A 14,560-nucleotide genomic window follows, 5' to 3' on the forward strand; every position below is an offset into this window, starting at 1 on the left:
TCTAAAAATGGACATTATAATGTAATGGTCACTGGTCTGTACAATGATCGGGTGCTAACAAGAACCCAAATCTCATGCCAATACCAAAAATGTGCCCGACTCGTTGGCTGAATGGTCAGCGTACTGGCGCCTTCGGTTCAGAGGGTCGCGGCCGGGTCGGGGATTTTAACCTTCATTGGTTAATTCCAGTGGTCCGGGGGCTGGGTGTTTGTGCTGTCCCCAACATCCCTGCAACTCACACTCCACACATAACACTATACTCCACCACATTAACACGCAGTTACCTACACATGGCAGATGCCGCCCATCATCATCGGAGGGTCTGCCTCACAAGGGCTGCACTCGGTTAGAAATAGCCACACGAAATTATTATTATTACCAAAAATGCATCCCAGAAAGGTAATGCTGACTGTTTAGTAATGTGCAGCGGGCATTATTAACAGTTCCTTCTTGAAATGTGATGAAACCATGAATGCTGGGAAGTGCTGCACCCAATGGGATGAAATGCACAAGAAGTTAAGCGTTAAGCGGCCTACATTGGATGTATATACTGTTTCAAAACGTACAATCACATGTGTCAAGAAAAACAGTCCAAAATAAGACACAACTCACATTATGAGACAATTATCGTCAGCCCTAATTAATAGTTTTCCGTGGTTTCCTATATCTGTACCAGAAAAATACTGGGGCTGTACCTTAATTGAACCCACGGCCACTTCCTTCCCACGCTTAGTCCTTCCCTATCCCACCGTCGCAATAAGACTAATCTGTGTCGATGCGACGTAAAGACAATTGTTAAGAAAACCTTCCTCATCGAAAATTCTCAAAAGATCCCACGCCATACAATTACCCCTTTTTAAATACTGTATTTGAATCACATTTTGGCGGGGATACTGTATGAAGCAGCTGGCGAAGATTTCTTCGAGGAATTTGTTACGTCTAGGACAGGGGGATTTCTAGAACGTGAACATGAATGCACTTGTATCTGATTAATAGTTTGAAGGTTGACTGCTAATTTCGATGTTTTAAATGCAACAATCTAAATACATTTTTATTTATCAAAACCAATATTAAAAGAGAATATCCCCAAAATGTTATGAATCAAATTTTTGAGCATGGTATCGAGTCGATAGCTTCGTGACCGAGAAAAACAGAATAGGCAATAGCAGATTCTGACGAATTGCTTGGGCTTATTTTAAGATTCCGAAACCTCAGCCAAACCTGACGTTGGTTGTACTTGTAAGCCTTTTATGAGCGTCGTTTTCCCTCGGTTGGTCAATCGTTGCTCTTTCCACGCTCCTAGGAAGTTAGTTTGCGAGATTTAGGAAACTCACAAATTCCTTTCACGTTTATGCTCTATTTCTTTCACGTGATGTACTCATTTTTTTTTTCTGATACAGGAACTCTTATTCTCTCTTCATTCGCATAGCTGGTTAATTTTGATATTAATATTCCATCTGAACCTCAAACATAGATACAATTGCTTTCTTACAAAAATTTCAAAAATGTCTAATATCGGAGATGAAGCCACTGTTTACAGAGCAAATTTTATTGGTATCGATCGGGATTTTAAACTCAGTGTAGCGATGAGATGTGAATAAAGATATCAGTATATTTATGAAATGTCTACATAGCACACTTTTCTCAATGTTTGCATTTTAAAAATTCTAAATTACTTCTTTGTGTAAATTTCCTGACAAATTTTGTTTTATATATCGTCGCTGCTGAGCCAAAACCGCGAATGTGACAATGCTGTTCCTATCCATTATTTCCCTTAAGACTGGTCACGCCTCCAAGCCACATATTGATATGGAGTCGTTCAGAACAAATGTCGTTGACTTCATTTTCCTTTACATGCGCGCATGTAAAGGAAAATGAACCTTCCTGTACCGTACTGTATGAATGTATGTTTGCATGACATATTTACCCACTCCTATAGTGTGATGTAGTTTCTTTTGTACACGTGCATAGGAAAATTAACTCAACGAAAATTGTTCTGATGGACTGCATATCAATATGTTGTAACAGATAGTTATTTGAAAGCATCTCATCATGTACATATAATGTGCAAAACTATTTTAACTATTTTTTTAAATTTTAAATATTAAATGAATGTTACAAGTATCGTATTATATGATATTAAAAACGTACAAATTAATTACATTGATTTAATTTAGATATTAATTTAAAATGATTAATTTGGACGTTAATCCTCCGTAACGCACGTGATTTGACCAAAATACATAAATGTAAAATACAATATTTTATACGGAATGAATTTCAATTTGTTGGAACTTAAGTCAGTAAATGCTTTGAAAATGAAAAATTACTTAATTTATTCTCATTCCCTTTTCCAGCTACTGTATATAACATAATACAGCATTGAGGTCGGTTGCCTGTGGTTTAAGATCGATTCTCTGTGCAATCAATTCGTGTTAAGGAACCTTGTTTTTAGAAGTACGTATACGATAAAAGAACTAAATTTCCCACAATCCGACGTCTCGCAACACCATAAGGATTGAAATGTATGTATGCATTCGGGAGATAGTGGGTTCGAACTCCATTGTCGGCAGTCCTGAACATGGTTTTGCTTTTCATCCCATTTTCACACCAGGCTGTACCTTAATTAAGGCAACGGTCGCTTCCTTCCCACTGCTAGCCTTTTGCCATTCCTTCGTCGTCGTGAGACCTCTCTGTGTCGGTGCGACGTAAAGCCAGTTTAAAAAAGCAGAAATGCATATAGGGCATATATTATTATTATTATTATTATTATTATTATTATTATTATTATTATTATTATTATTATTAGCCGGCCCCGTGGTGTTAGGGTAGCGTGCCTGCCTGTTACCCGGAAGCCCTGGGTTCGATTCCCGGTCAGGTCATGGATTTTTCTCTCGACCTGAGGGTTGGTTCGTGGTCCACTCAGCCTACGTGAATACAATTGAGGAGCTATCTGACGGTGAGATGGCGTCCCCGGTCTCTAAAGCCAAGAATAACAGCCGAGAAGATCCGTCGTGCTGACCACACAGCACCTCGTAATCTGCAGGACTTCGGGCTGAGCAGCGGTCGCTTGGTAGGCCATGGCCTTTCGGAACAGTTGCGCCACGGAGTTTGGTTTTATTATTATTATTATTATTATTATTATTATTATTATTATTATTAACTTATATTTATCCAGTACATTTCCTTGTGGAACGTTTAGACCTACCATCTTTTAACATTCCGTACGTTCTTTGCGAATACCTCAGTGAAAGTAGTCGAAAACAAACAAACAAGAAAAAATGTGTGGCACAATAGCCCTCTGCCGAGACGACTGCGTGACGACATCCTCAGCCATATTGCTTTTCCGGATCCGTTGCAATTCATATCAGGTAGTCTCATGAGGATGACCGAAACCTGTAATCCAGATTTAAGATCCTTGAACGAGCTGCGAAATGAATTTTGAGGTTATGTGAGAAACGACGCTCTCTACCCCTAAACAGAAATTTGCCATATTTACAACTAGAATTCCACCTGGGTCGGATGTGAACTGTACCTCATATCCTCCGTCGAATTGTGGTTACGTTGTTATGGGTGGAGATTTTAATTTAATAAATCACAAAAGCCAGGCTGTAGAAGCAATGTCTTACGTGAAACAAGAAGTACCAGAGAAATTCAATTTGAGAGTACCTTCCTTTTACTCGTCTACGTAAAAGATCTCCAGTTTCTTTGAAATACCACGCTGCGCCGTCTCTCTGCTTTCAAGCATCTCCGACAGTATCTTCTCCAGACGAACTAGTTCGCTTTATTCCATTTATTTCGCTTCTTTATTTACTTTGTTCTCGCTCTCCTGGATCCCTTGGGTTTGTTTCTCGGGCAGTTGCCAACTAGTTTTTTTTTTGTTTTTTTTTTTTACTACAACAAATGCTCCGGAGCGTGAACATTGGCGAATGTAAAGACGTTACCCCTTGTGTACGCTGATCTCCTTAGTTATTGATACGCCAAGTATTAAGTCAGTACGTCTCCCATTCCTCAGTATAGGCCTAATACTAGCTGTAGTACCCGGAGTTGCTCGCATAGTTTTTGAATGATTACCTTTAAGATTTGTATTACCAGTTACTTGTGTGTGAAGTGGATTCTTATAGCATTCCTGTTTGAAACGATTTATTACGTGGTTTTAGAGTTATTTTGTTGTTTGATTTCAAGTTTTGGATTATGTACTTTTTTAAACGTTATTCTTGTGGAAGCTCGAATTGATTCGAAAGTATTTAATCCTTTCAAAAAGAAAAAATAAGTTATAGCTATATGTACTCGCACGTCGCGCTGTATATATGATGTACACGATATCAACTGTCATTGAGCCTGTCACCAATCAGCCTTGCAACCCCAAAAGTGGTGGATTCAACAGAGTATTGTTTTTTCAGGTAGTAAATCATGACGAAACCAATTTTGCATGAGGGCTATGCTGGAAGAAACACACGTACATTTCGGTCCTTTTGAACATTTTTCTTTTTCCACCACTATCTCCATGCCAATGTGTGCTGTTTTTTTTTTCTATTTGCTTAACATAGCACCGATACAGATATGTTTTATGGCGACGATGGGACAGAAAAGCCTAGGAACGGGAGGAAGCGGCCGTGGCCTTAATTAAGGTACGGCCCTAGCATTTGCCTGGTGTGAAAATGGGAAACCACGGAATACCATCTTCAGGGCTGCCGACAGTGGGATTCTAAGCAACTATCTCCCGGATGCAAGCTCACTGCTGCGCGCCCCTAACCGCACGGCCAACTTGCCCGGAGATGTGGACTGAACATGGTCTTCGACAATCGGAATGTAATTATTCACCTCGGCTATCCCGAAAACTATGGACTGTACATTAATATTTGTCGCTGTCTATTATTTTTACATTTCACCCGTCTTTCTGTGTGTTTAATTCACCCCCGACCCTACGGGAGCTACCCTCATAGAAATGTCTTCCAGATAGTAAGTCATATGTGAACCAAGTTTGCTAGAACATAAACACATACGTCCTTGAACTCGGTCACTTTGGACATTTTCTTTTCTTCAAAGTTCTCACTCCCTTGTCGATTTGGACTGAACATTGTCTTAAACGGTATCCAGAGTGTCACAGTTCATCTAAGCGACCCGAAAAACTATGGATTCGACACAAATATCGGTCGTTTCCGCTCATGATTTACATTTACCCCCTACTCTAGGGGGTAGGGGTTTCTTATCCCAAAGGTATTTTTCCAGATAGTAAGTCATACTTTTATTAATTTTGATTGAAAGCTATGCTGGGACATGCACACATATCCATTATCTCGGTCATTTGAAAATTTAATTTTTCAGCTTTCCTCACCCCCTGTGCGAACTTAGACTTCTAAAAATTCCGGAGCGTCACTATTCATCTCAGGGACCCCGAAAAGAATGGATTCGACACCATTTTCGATTGTTTTTACAACTCACTCCCTACCAACCCGATCCAGGTGGGTGCTACGTTTGTCATACCTTCATCAAGGTTATCTCCTGGTAGTAAGTTATAAGTATACAAAGTTCGGTTGTAATCACTCCCGTAGTACCGAAAAGTATGGCTTCAACACTAATCTTTGTCGTTTTTAGTTATATTTCGCCCCCTTCCTTAGGACTTCTAGGGGTGTCTTGCCTCAACAGTACCTTTTCCAGATAGTAGGTAATATTTGTACCAAGTTCAGTTGACAATTATGCTGGAAAATATACACATACATCCATAATCTCAGTGAGTGGTCATTTTATTTTTTCACCCTTTCTTACCCCTATGCCAAAGGGGGCAGAACATGGACTTTAAAAAATCTGGAGTGTCACTGTTCGTCTCATTGACCCCTAAAACTTTGTATACGACACTATTTTCGATTAATATTATATCTCACTCCCCCACTCAACCCCCAGCACAAAGGGGTATGAACTTGGACTTATACAAAATCCGGAGTGTCACTATTCATCTCAGTGACCCCAAAAACTCTGCATTCGACACTATTTTGGATTATTTTGTCTCACCCCCTCGCCCGCCCACCACTCCTAAGGGATAAAAATATCCGAAGTGTCACTATTCATCTCAGCGACTCAGAAAACTATGGATTCGACACTAATTTCGATTATATTTACATATCAGCCCCCTCGCCCCCTACCCCTAAGGAATAAAAATCGGGAGTGTCTCTATTCATCCCAGCGACCCTGAAAAGTATGGATTCGACACTATTTCCGATTATTTTTATATCTCATCCCCTTGCCCCCATCACTGAGGGATAAAAATACGGAGTGTGAGTATTTATCTCAGCGACCCCAAAAACTATGCTTTCGACACTATTTTCGGTTATTTTTATATCTCACTCACCCCACCGCTAAAGGGGCGGAACTTGGACTTTAAAAAATCTGGAGTGTCTCTGTTCATTTCAACGACCCCGAAAACTATGTAAATTATTCGTCACTATTTTCGATTATTTTAATAAATCACGTCATCGCCCCCTGCCCCTTAGTGTGCTTGGGGTGTCTTTCCCCTTGATGCTAAGTCATAAGTGTACCAAGTTTGGTTGAAATCGCTCCAGTGGTTTAGGAGAAGATGTAATACATACATACAGTCCATTAAGTAGACTCGCCTTTGCTCGGTGGGAATCACCAGGTGCTCTTTGTTAGGAGTTGTGATAACTACCGTCCTTCCAGTGTTGATATTCAACAATTTTCACAGTTTAAAAATATTTTTCACATCTAATACACAGCTACATTCTTCAAAGTGGGCAGACCTATCAAAATTGGTCCTGCGACATGATAGTACATCTTGATCACGGCATACTGGTTTGCTATTTCCAAATAACAGGCATGGTCATGAACCTTCTAGCAAGAAAGGTACCTTATAAAACATGGCGGCGTGTTCTTATCCTCCTATACACAGCATTTCTTACTGGACTATCATGATATAGCTGCTGTCGCTTAGCGACAACCTTTCCATCAAGGCCGATCCAATCTTGGTGCGGCTTTGAAATTAAATTAATGAACATAAAATTGCCCGACTCGTTGGCTGAATTGTCACCGTACTGGCCTTTGGTTCAGAGGGTCCCGTGTTCGATTCCAGGCCGGGTCGGGGATTTTAACCTTCATTGGTTAATTCCGGTGGCCCGATGTCTGGGTGTTAGTGCTGTCCCCAACATCCCTGCAACTCACACTCCACACATAACACTATCCTCCACCACAACTACCCATCGGATTTCGTTCAAACCGCTTCATAAACCCTCTCAGGAGTAATAAGAAGTAATTGTGAAATTTTCAGCGAAATCGGTCCAGTATTTTTTGAGTCTATTAATCTCAAATATGCCAACATCCACTTATATATACATAATGCTGTGATTTGTTTCACGTCCCACTAATTGACTTTGTTTTCAGAGACACAGAAGTGCCGGAATTTTGGTTCCCAGTTTTATACCATCATACTGAACCGTGATCGAAACTGTCAACAATACATGACGAAAAGAGCATTTTTGCTCATTAACTTTGACCTTTGATATTTAATTATTACATTTTCTTTACAGAGACAACTTACATATATATCAGTTACTGAAATATTTTCTCATTTGAATATATTTAATACTCTTCAGGTGTCCGGCAGTAAAAGTGTTGGCTTAATCCACACGGAGAATATCACCCTGGATGTGTAACCTGCTGCAGTGGTTCAACATCCCACAGACTGCAACCCTGATAAAGGAAGTGGAAAACAGGAGAGAAAAACGCCATAATGATCGCCAGCCTTCTGTGAGGAGACGGTACAAGAAGAAGAAAAAGAAGAAGAAGAAGAAGAAAACGAATTCACTATAAGTAGGGATCGAATAAATGTGCCTTAGTCCCTCATGATGTCTCAGCTTTTATGATCATCCCGAAAATACGTGTATACATCTTACCATCAAAGTAAAGAGGTAAGGGTTATTCTGCCCGAAGGCAGGTCCGAACCTCCGCAGAGGTGTTCCTGAGCCGGAGTTTACGTGCGGTAGGGTGGCCAGTTCCTTTCCGCTCCTCCATTCCCTTACCCCCAACAACAGCGCGTGGCAACCCATCCAACTCCTGACCACGCCCAATGTTGCTTAACCTCGGAGATCTCACGGGATCCGGTGTTTCAACACGGCTACGGCCGTTGGCAAAGTAAAGACAAGTTTGTTAAATCTAAATTTTTCTCTAAGCGTCATTTTTATAATCAAGATTAATAGGAGATAGTTCTGAATTTATTGCGGTTTTAACCTGGAAATGGAATACCTAATATTAAAGAAGCATTTCAATTAAAATCAGGTTCTAAATTCAACTTCAAGTTTTATTTTGTTGACTTCAATCTGCATTCTACAGCTTTGTAGCCTTTTAGGCTTGTTTTCTTTACAATAAAGACAGCACACCAATCATATCAAATACTTGTGTTTTAGAACAACTGTTAGGCCTACATGTGTATTACAGTTTTGTTTTGTGGTCTTACCTGCTACTGTTGAAAGCAGATCAATATTTCATCAAAACATACCTACAAGTATGTTTCTAAAAAAAAAATCCTCCTCATTGTCCGATTCCTTTAAGGAGGCGCATCCTTTCTCCGCCAGCCATTATTTTCCTGTAATTGATTGGCGATATTTTTCTTTGCTCTCAACATTCTTTGCCAGTAGTTTTTTCCTTGTTTGCGACTACTTTCTATATGTTTCGAGTGCTCGTTATTTTAACCACAGCTTCTTCCATCCTTCCCGAGATAGCGACTTCCAACTTGAAATATTGTGGTAATGGATCTAGCCAACATTTCTATGAAGTGGTTGGCTCTTTTTGTTTAATCCCTGAGCAGTGAAGCGAGCCTGCGGCAGAGAAAGTACGCACGCTGTTGTGTGGAACTACTGGAGCGTTAGTCCAACTGAATGAAGGAACATTATATTTATTGTTTCAAGGAGGAAACACGCATTAAATACAATAACATTGTCTATATTTATATGAAATGTATAAATCTGTAATAATAATTATTTAAATAAATACATGCATACATAAATATATACTAGCATGTGCCTGCGGCGCCTTCCCCGTGGTGTAGGGGTAGCGCGCCTGCCTCTTACCCGGAGGCCCCGGGTTCGATTCCCGGCCAGGTTAGGGACTTTTACCTGGATCTGGGGGCTGGTACGAGGTCCACTCAGCCTACGTGATTAGAATTGAGGAGCTATCTGACGGTGAGATAGCGGCCCCGGTCTAGAAAGCCAAGAATAACGGCCGAGAGGATTCGTCGTGCTGACCACACGACACCTCGTAATCTGCAGGCCTTCGGGCTGAACCGCGGTCGCTTAGTAGGCCAAGGCCCTTCAAGGGCTGTAGTGCCATGGGGTTTGGTTTGGTTTTATGTGCCCGCGGCTTTGCCCGCGTTTAGTAATTCAACCGTTAGATGTTTCTAAACTATTTAAAAGCAAATGAAAGCATTATACTTATTAACATCTTTTTGAAGAAAATTGAATGAAATACTTATTTTATTATATTGTTACTTTCAATGCTTAAGATACCGGGTTGATGGATGGTACAAATAATATTAAAACCATGTAAAAGTCCATGTTATATAATACAAAATATATTGTTTCCTTAGAGCTTCGGAATAAAATATAATAATGTCCTTCCATTTGGAGGTAAGATGTATACTGTATTGTGTTTGCCTTTCGAACACTTGAACAATCCACGTACAGTTGACAAATAACAAGAGCACCGTTTTCGAAGATGGAGTCCTGCAACTTTAAGCGGTTGTCCTATGTCAAAATTTCAGATCTCTGTGTATTGATTTGACTGGGCTCCACATACACACAAACACTTCCGAATATTACGGGCTGATGGCTCCTCGTGTCGCGGGCCGAAAATGGCTTCCTACTCAATGGACTTACAGTCCGAGGAATACTACTTCGCCCGCGGCATGCTCAGTCATGATGGTGGCTTCAATAATATTCGTCATCAGTTTCAGAGCCGTGTTCATTGTAGAGGGAAGGATTCATATTCCTGAGAAGGATAATCGGTTCCACAATCGTCCACCCCAAGATGTTCGAGGGTACTCCAGGTGACTCCAAATTGCTCAAAATCTCTGTCGTGTAGTTGACAGCTTCATCTGTATGACATGTCGTGTCGATAGACTTTTCAATGTATAGGAAAGCGGATAATTCTTGTGAGTGTTGCTTGTTGATGACCTTGACAGCTTCATGTCTTGGTGCAAGAATTGCTCTCTGACACAGCCATGCGTCTTAGGTGAAAAGCTGTGCCCTCCTATGACAAACGTTTTAGATCTCTGTTTGCCGTGGATTTGGCTGGGCATCGCACACATGAACACAGACAGACAGACAGACAGACAGACAGACAGACAGACAGACAGACAGACAGACAGACAGACAGACAGACATCGTGGATTGAAGGAAAATGGCTTCCTATTCCACGGACTTACAATGGCATCCTGACTGATATATGTATTATTCCTTGTTTATTATTATCGTCTATCTTGTGTCAAATATGCTTCCTCTAAATGTATAAGTGTCCAACCCTTGTCCCCTTTCTCTACGGGGTTTGGGTATGAAGTGAGATGAATTTTCGTAGAGAATTTTTACGACCGGATGACTTTCATGACGTCAACCTAATCAGATGAGTTTGAGATGAAATGAATGGCATTATGTATGATAGTAAGAATGAAGAGGATGAAACCCGGCGCCGGCACATAGCCCACTACTCTCGTATAGCTCAAGACTTTACGTCCCGATCTGCTCTCACACCATATAAGACCAAAAACGGTTTTCTACGCCCTGGACTTAAAATGACTCCTTGAATATTGTGTTCTCTACCTATTTTATGTACGTTGCCTAGCGACAGCGACTCTATGCGTTTAATCTTGGTGACAGCACGTTGGATTGTCATATCCCAATGCACGTTTTCCGATGGTTTTTCGTTCATAACTCACCTACGAAAGCGAAAATGAAAATTCCGGCTTCGAGGTGCATTCGGACCACTTTCCATCTACCTATGTTAAAAATTTCAGATCTCTGCGTGCTGTAGGTTTTGCTGGCCATCGCGCACAGACAGACAGACAGACAGACAGACAGACAGACAGACAGACAGGCAGACAGACAGACAGACACTTCCTTTTATAATTATAGAAGATTTACATTTTAGGTCTCACCCGTTAGTTCCTAAATAACTTCAACAACCCCCCCCCCCTCTCCACTGGAGCATTGAGACAGGTGATCAATAACCAATGGTGATATTTTGGAAGTGGTCAGCTCTTGGCTTCAGGCACCTTGAATGAAATTGGTGTATTGTTTGGAACAAAAATAAATATGGCGAGGATTGAAATGAGATGTACTGGTACTACTACTAAATATTTTCAATCCTCCCCTGAAGGGGGAGGCGGGCCTCCTAGACGGTGACGCCGTCTCTCAAGCCAGGAGATTTGTGTCGGAGGAGGAGATATGCGGAGAAGGTGAGAGGGTTGGCGGTCGTGGCCTATACTAGGAACTGTCCAGACATTCGCCTTAGTGCAGGGGAATGGAAAACCACGGAAAACCATTCTCAGGACAACCGACGGTGGAAACCAGCCCCTCTCCGTCTCTAGAACACAGAGGCGTAGAGCCACGGTAGACCCCTATTCTGCTTGGTTGGCCGATCGGAGTACAGAACTGCCGAACCACGGAGCAGCCATGGCCACGCACTCTGCATCCGTTGACTGATATGCTCGATGTGAATTAATTTATACGTTAAGAAGTCTTGAGTATTAACTGAAATATTCTTTATTATTATTATTATTATTATTATTATTATTATTATTATTATTATTATTATTATTATTATTATTCGAAACAACAAATCTGTGACGCAAAATTCATTGTCTTGACTTGCCAAGATGACTACTGCCCAGACAGATGGCCTGCATTTGAGTTTGCTTAAATGTGACAACTGTATTTCGTCACGATACGAAGCTGCGAGGGGAAAATTCTAACATCCAGACGTCTCTTAAAATCAACAGTAAATGAAAGGACGTTAAACAAATCACAATTGTAGTAGTAGTAGTAGTAGTAGTAGTAGTAGTAGAGAAAGGGAAAGGGAAGAAACAGTATACCAGCTGTCAGCGGACAGTCCTGCTGTATAGCAGTGCGTTTTCTAATTCACCTGCAATAATATTCCTTGTAAAATCTTGCAGTCTGATATCCTTCCACCGAGCTCGAGAGCTGCAGTCGCTTAAGTGTGGCCAGTATCCAGTAATCGGGAGATAGTGGGTTCGAACCCCACTGTCGGGAGCCCTGAAGATGGTTTTCCATATTCACACCAGGCAAATCGTGGGGCTGTACCTTAATTAAGGCCACGGCCGCTTCCTTCCCATTTCTAGGCCTTTCCTATCCCATCGCCGCCATAAGACATACCTGTGTCGGTGCGACGTAAAGCAAAAAAAAAAAAAAAAAAAAAGTTATATCGTTCCAAGAAGATATAATGAGGGGTATATATTCACTCACCAGTGGTGCAGGAAGCCATTATTTTTATTGTCTACCATTCTCGTACTGGAAATCACAGGAGGTTCTAAGAGTTTCAGGATTTTCATTTTATTCACACAATAAACAACACATCGTTTTCTTGGTATAAGTTTACCCCATGTAAACTCCATGAGACGCTGTTGAATACCACAAACAGCCAAACTCTCCTTTCGATAAACACAATAGATTGCCAAACATCATAGCATAAAAGGTATACAATATGCCTTTTAAAAGCAATTTATTGTAGGCTTACGTTCTAAACGATTTGCTGGCGGCATAGCCCATGTGCTGCATAAAAGCTTAGCAACAAAGATCCGAACTGTATTGAATGCGGTAATCGTGAAAGCTTATAGCATTCTCCTCGCTGTAACTTTATACAAATCTTATTATACACTTTTTAAATGTAAACGTATAGACTAGGCCTTCCTCAATTATATCTCTCGTTATTTCTAAGGAAAGCACCAAGAAGAGAACATGATATGATTGAACTGATGCAAAAGATGAGATTTACCCTACCTATGTTATAAGAAATTTTATATGGACCTGATCATGAAGTACTGTAATCGTAGACATCGCTCTCAATATCTCTGCAAATTGCTTTTTATCAACAGAAGAAGTTTATCGTTAGATTTTAAGCTTCTAACAATATCTTAAATTGCTTTCTGAAGCTGTGTTTTAGCCTCGTAGATCACGGTATCAACCTACACATCTCCAACAAATACGGTAGAGAATTCATAATAGCAATTAAGGATGGGGAATTATATTCCCTCCGTAACCGAAAGCTCCCGGATTCTGTTACGAATATTGCAGTAACTGGAGTGGACACAGACTGCATGAAACTACTAGGTTTTTTTTAGCGTTTTCCCCAAGCCAGTTATAGCCGAACTGGGCTGGTCTTTGCAAAAGCAAAGCAAAGTCATCTCCGTACAGGCATGAAGGCCCTGGGAGTGGTGGAATGTAAAGGCTTCCACTATTCGTAACCTCGGCACTTGATGGGGTAGAGTGGTTAGCTCTACGCCCGGCCGCCTTTGCCCCCAGGAATTAACCTGGTACTTATTTTTGATGTAGGCTGAGTGAACCTCAGGGCCAAATGCACCTCCGGAACTTAAATTTTACGACTTCCTAACGAGGATTCGAACTCACGTCCTTCCGGGCAAACCGAATACGCCTTTGCCGCCTCGGCCAGGCGGGCTGGTCTTTGAGTCAGGTCAAATTTCCACAAAGCCAGTGGGTAAGAATACACTGCAATATACAACTGAAAATTGCCTTATGATGTAGCCACCGGTCATCCCTGGAAGCATCAACGTGGCGACAGATGTGAATAACCTTCAGGGCCATAAAAATGTAACTATAGCCAGGTACACAGCACCAATATCGTCTGAATGAGTGAAATAAAGCAATTCGACGATCTCGCCATCCAATTCGTTGCCGAATAGTGAAAATATTCAAATAAGAAGGGGAAACGTGGACTACAGGGAGACCGGCCCGTTATGTTTTAATTTTAATTTACCGAGCTCGATAGCTGCAGTTGCTTAAGTGCGGCCAGTATCCAGTATTCGGGAGATAGTAGGTTCAAACCCCACTGTCGGCAGCCCTGAAAATGGTTTTCCGTGTTTTCCCATTTTCACACCAGGCAAATGCTGGGGCTGTTCCTTAATTAAGGCCACGGCCGCTTCCTTCTAACTCCTAGCCCTTCCCAGTCCCATCGTCGCCATAAGACCTATCTGTGTCGGTGCGACGTAAAACAACTAGCAAAAAAATAATAATAATAATAATAATTTTGTGTAAACATCGGGCACATCAAACCTGTTATTACTCATTCCAGACACAATTTCATGTAATCTGGTGTCATGTAAGTTTCCGCTGTCATACAACTGGTGGAACTGGTGTACAAATAGTTTACAATTGTCCAGGTGTGACTCGGGAATACCAGAGTTGTCGTCAACCGAGCAAGTGGCTGCGTGGTTTAGGTCAACTTGCATTCGGGAGATAGGTCAGCAACCCTGTTTTCCGTGGTTTCTCATTTTCACACCAGGAAAACGCTGGGACTGAACCTTAAT

This window comes from Anabrus simplex, chromosome 1 (assembly GCF_040414725.1).
Source record: "Anabrus simplex isolate iqAnaSimp1 chromosome 1, ASM4041472v1, whole genome shotgun sequence".
NCBI classification, from domain to species: domain Eukaryota; kingdom Metazoa; phylum Arthropoda; class Insecta; order Orthoptera; family Tettigoniidae; genus Anabrus; species Anabrus simplex.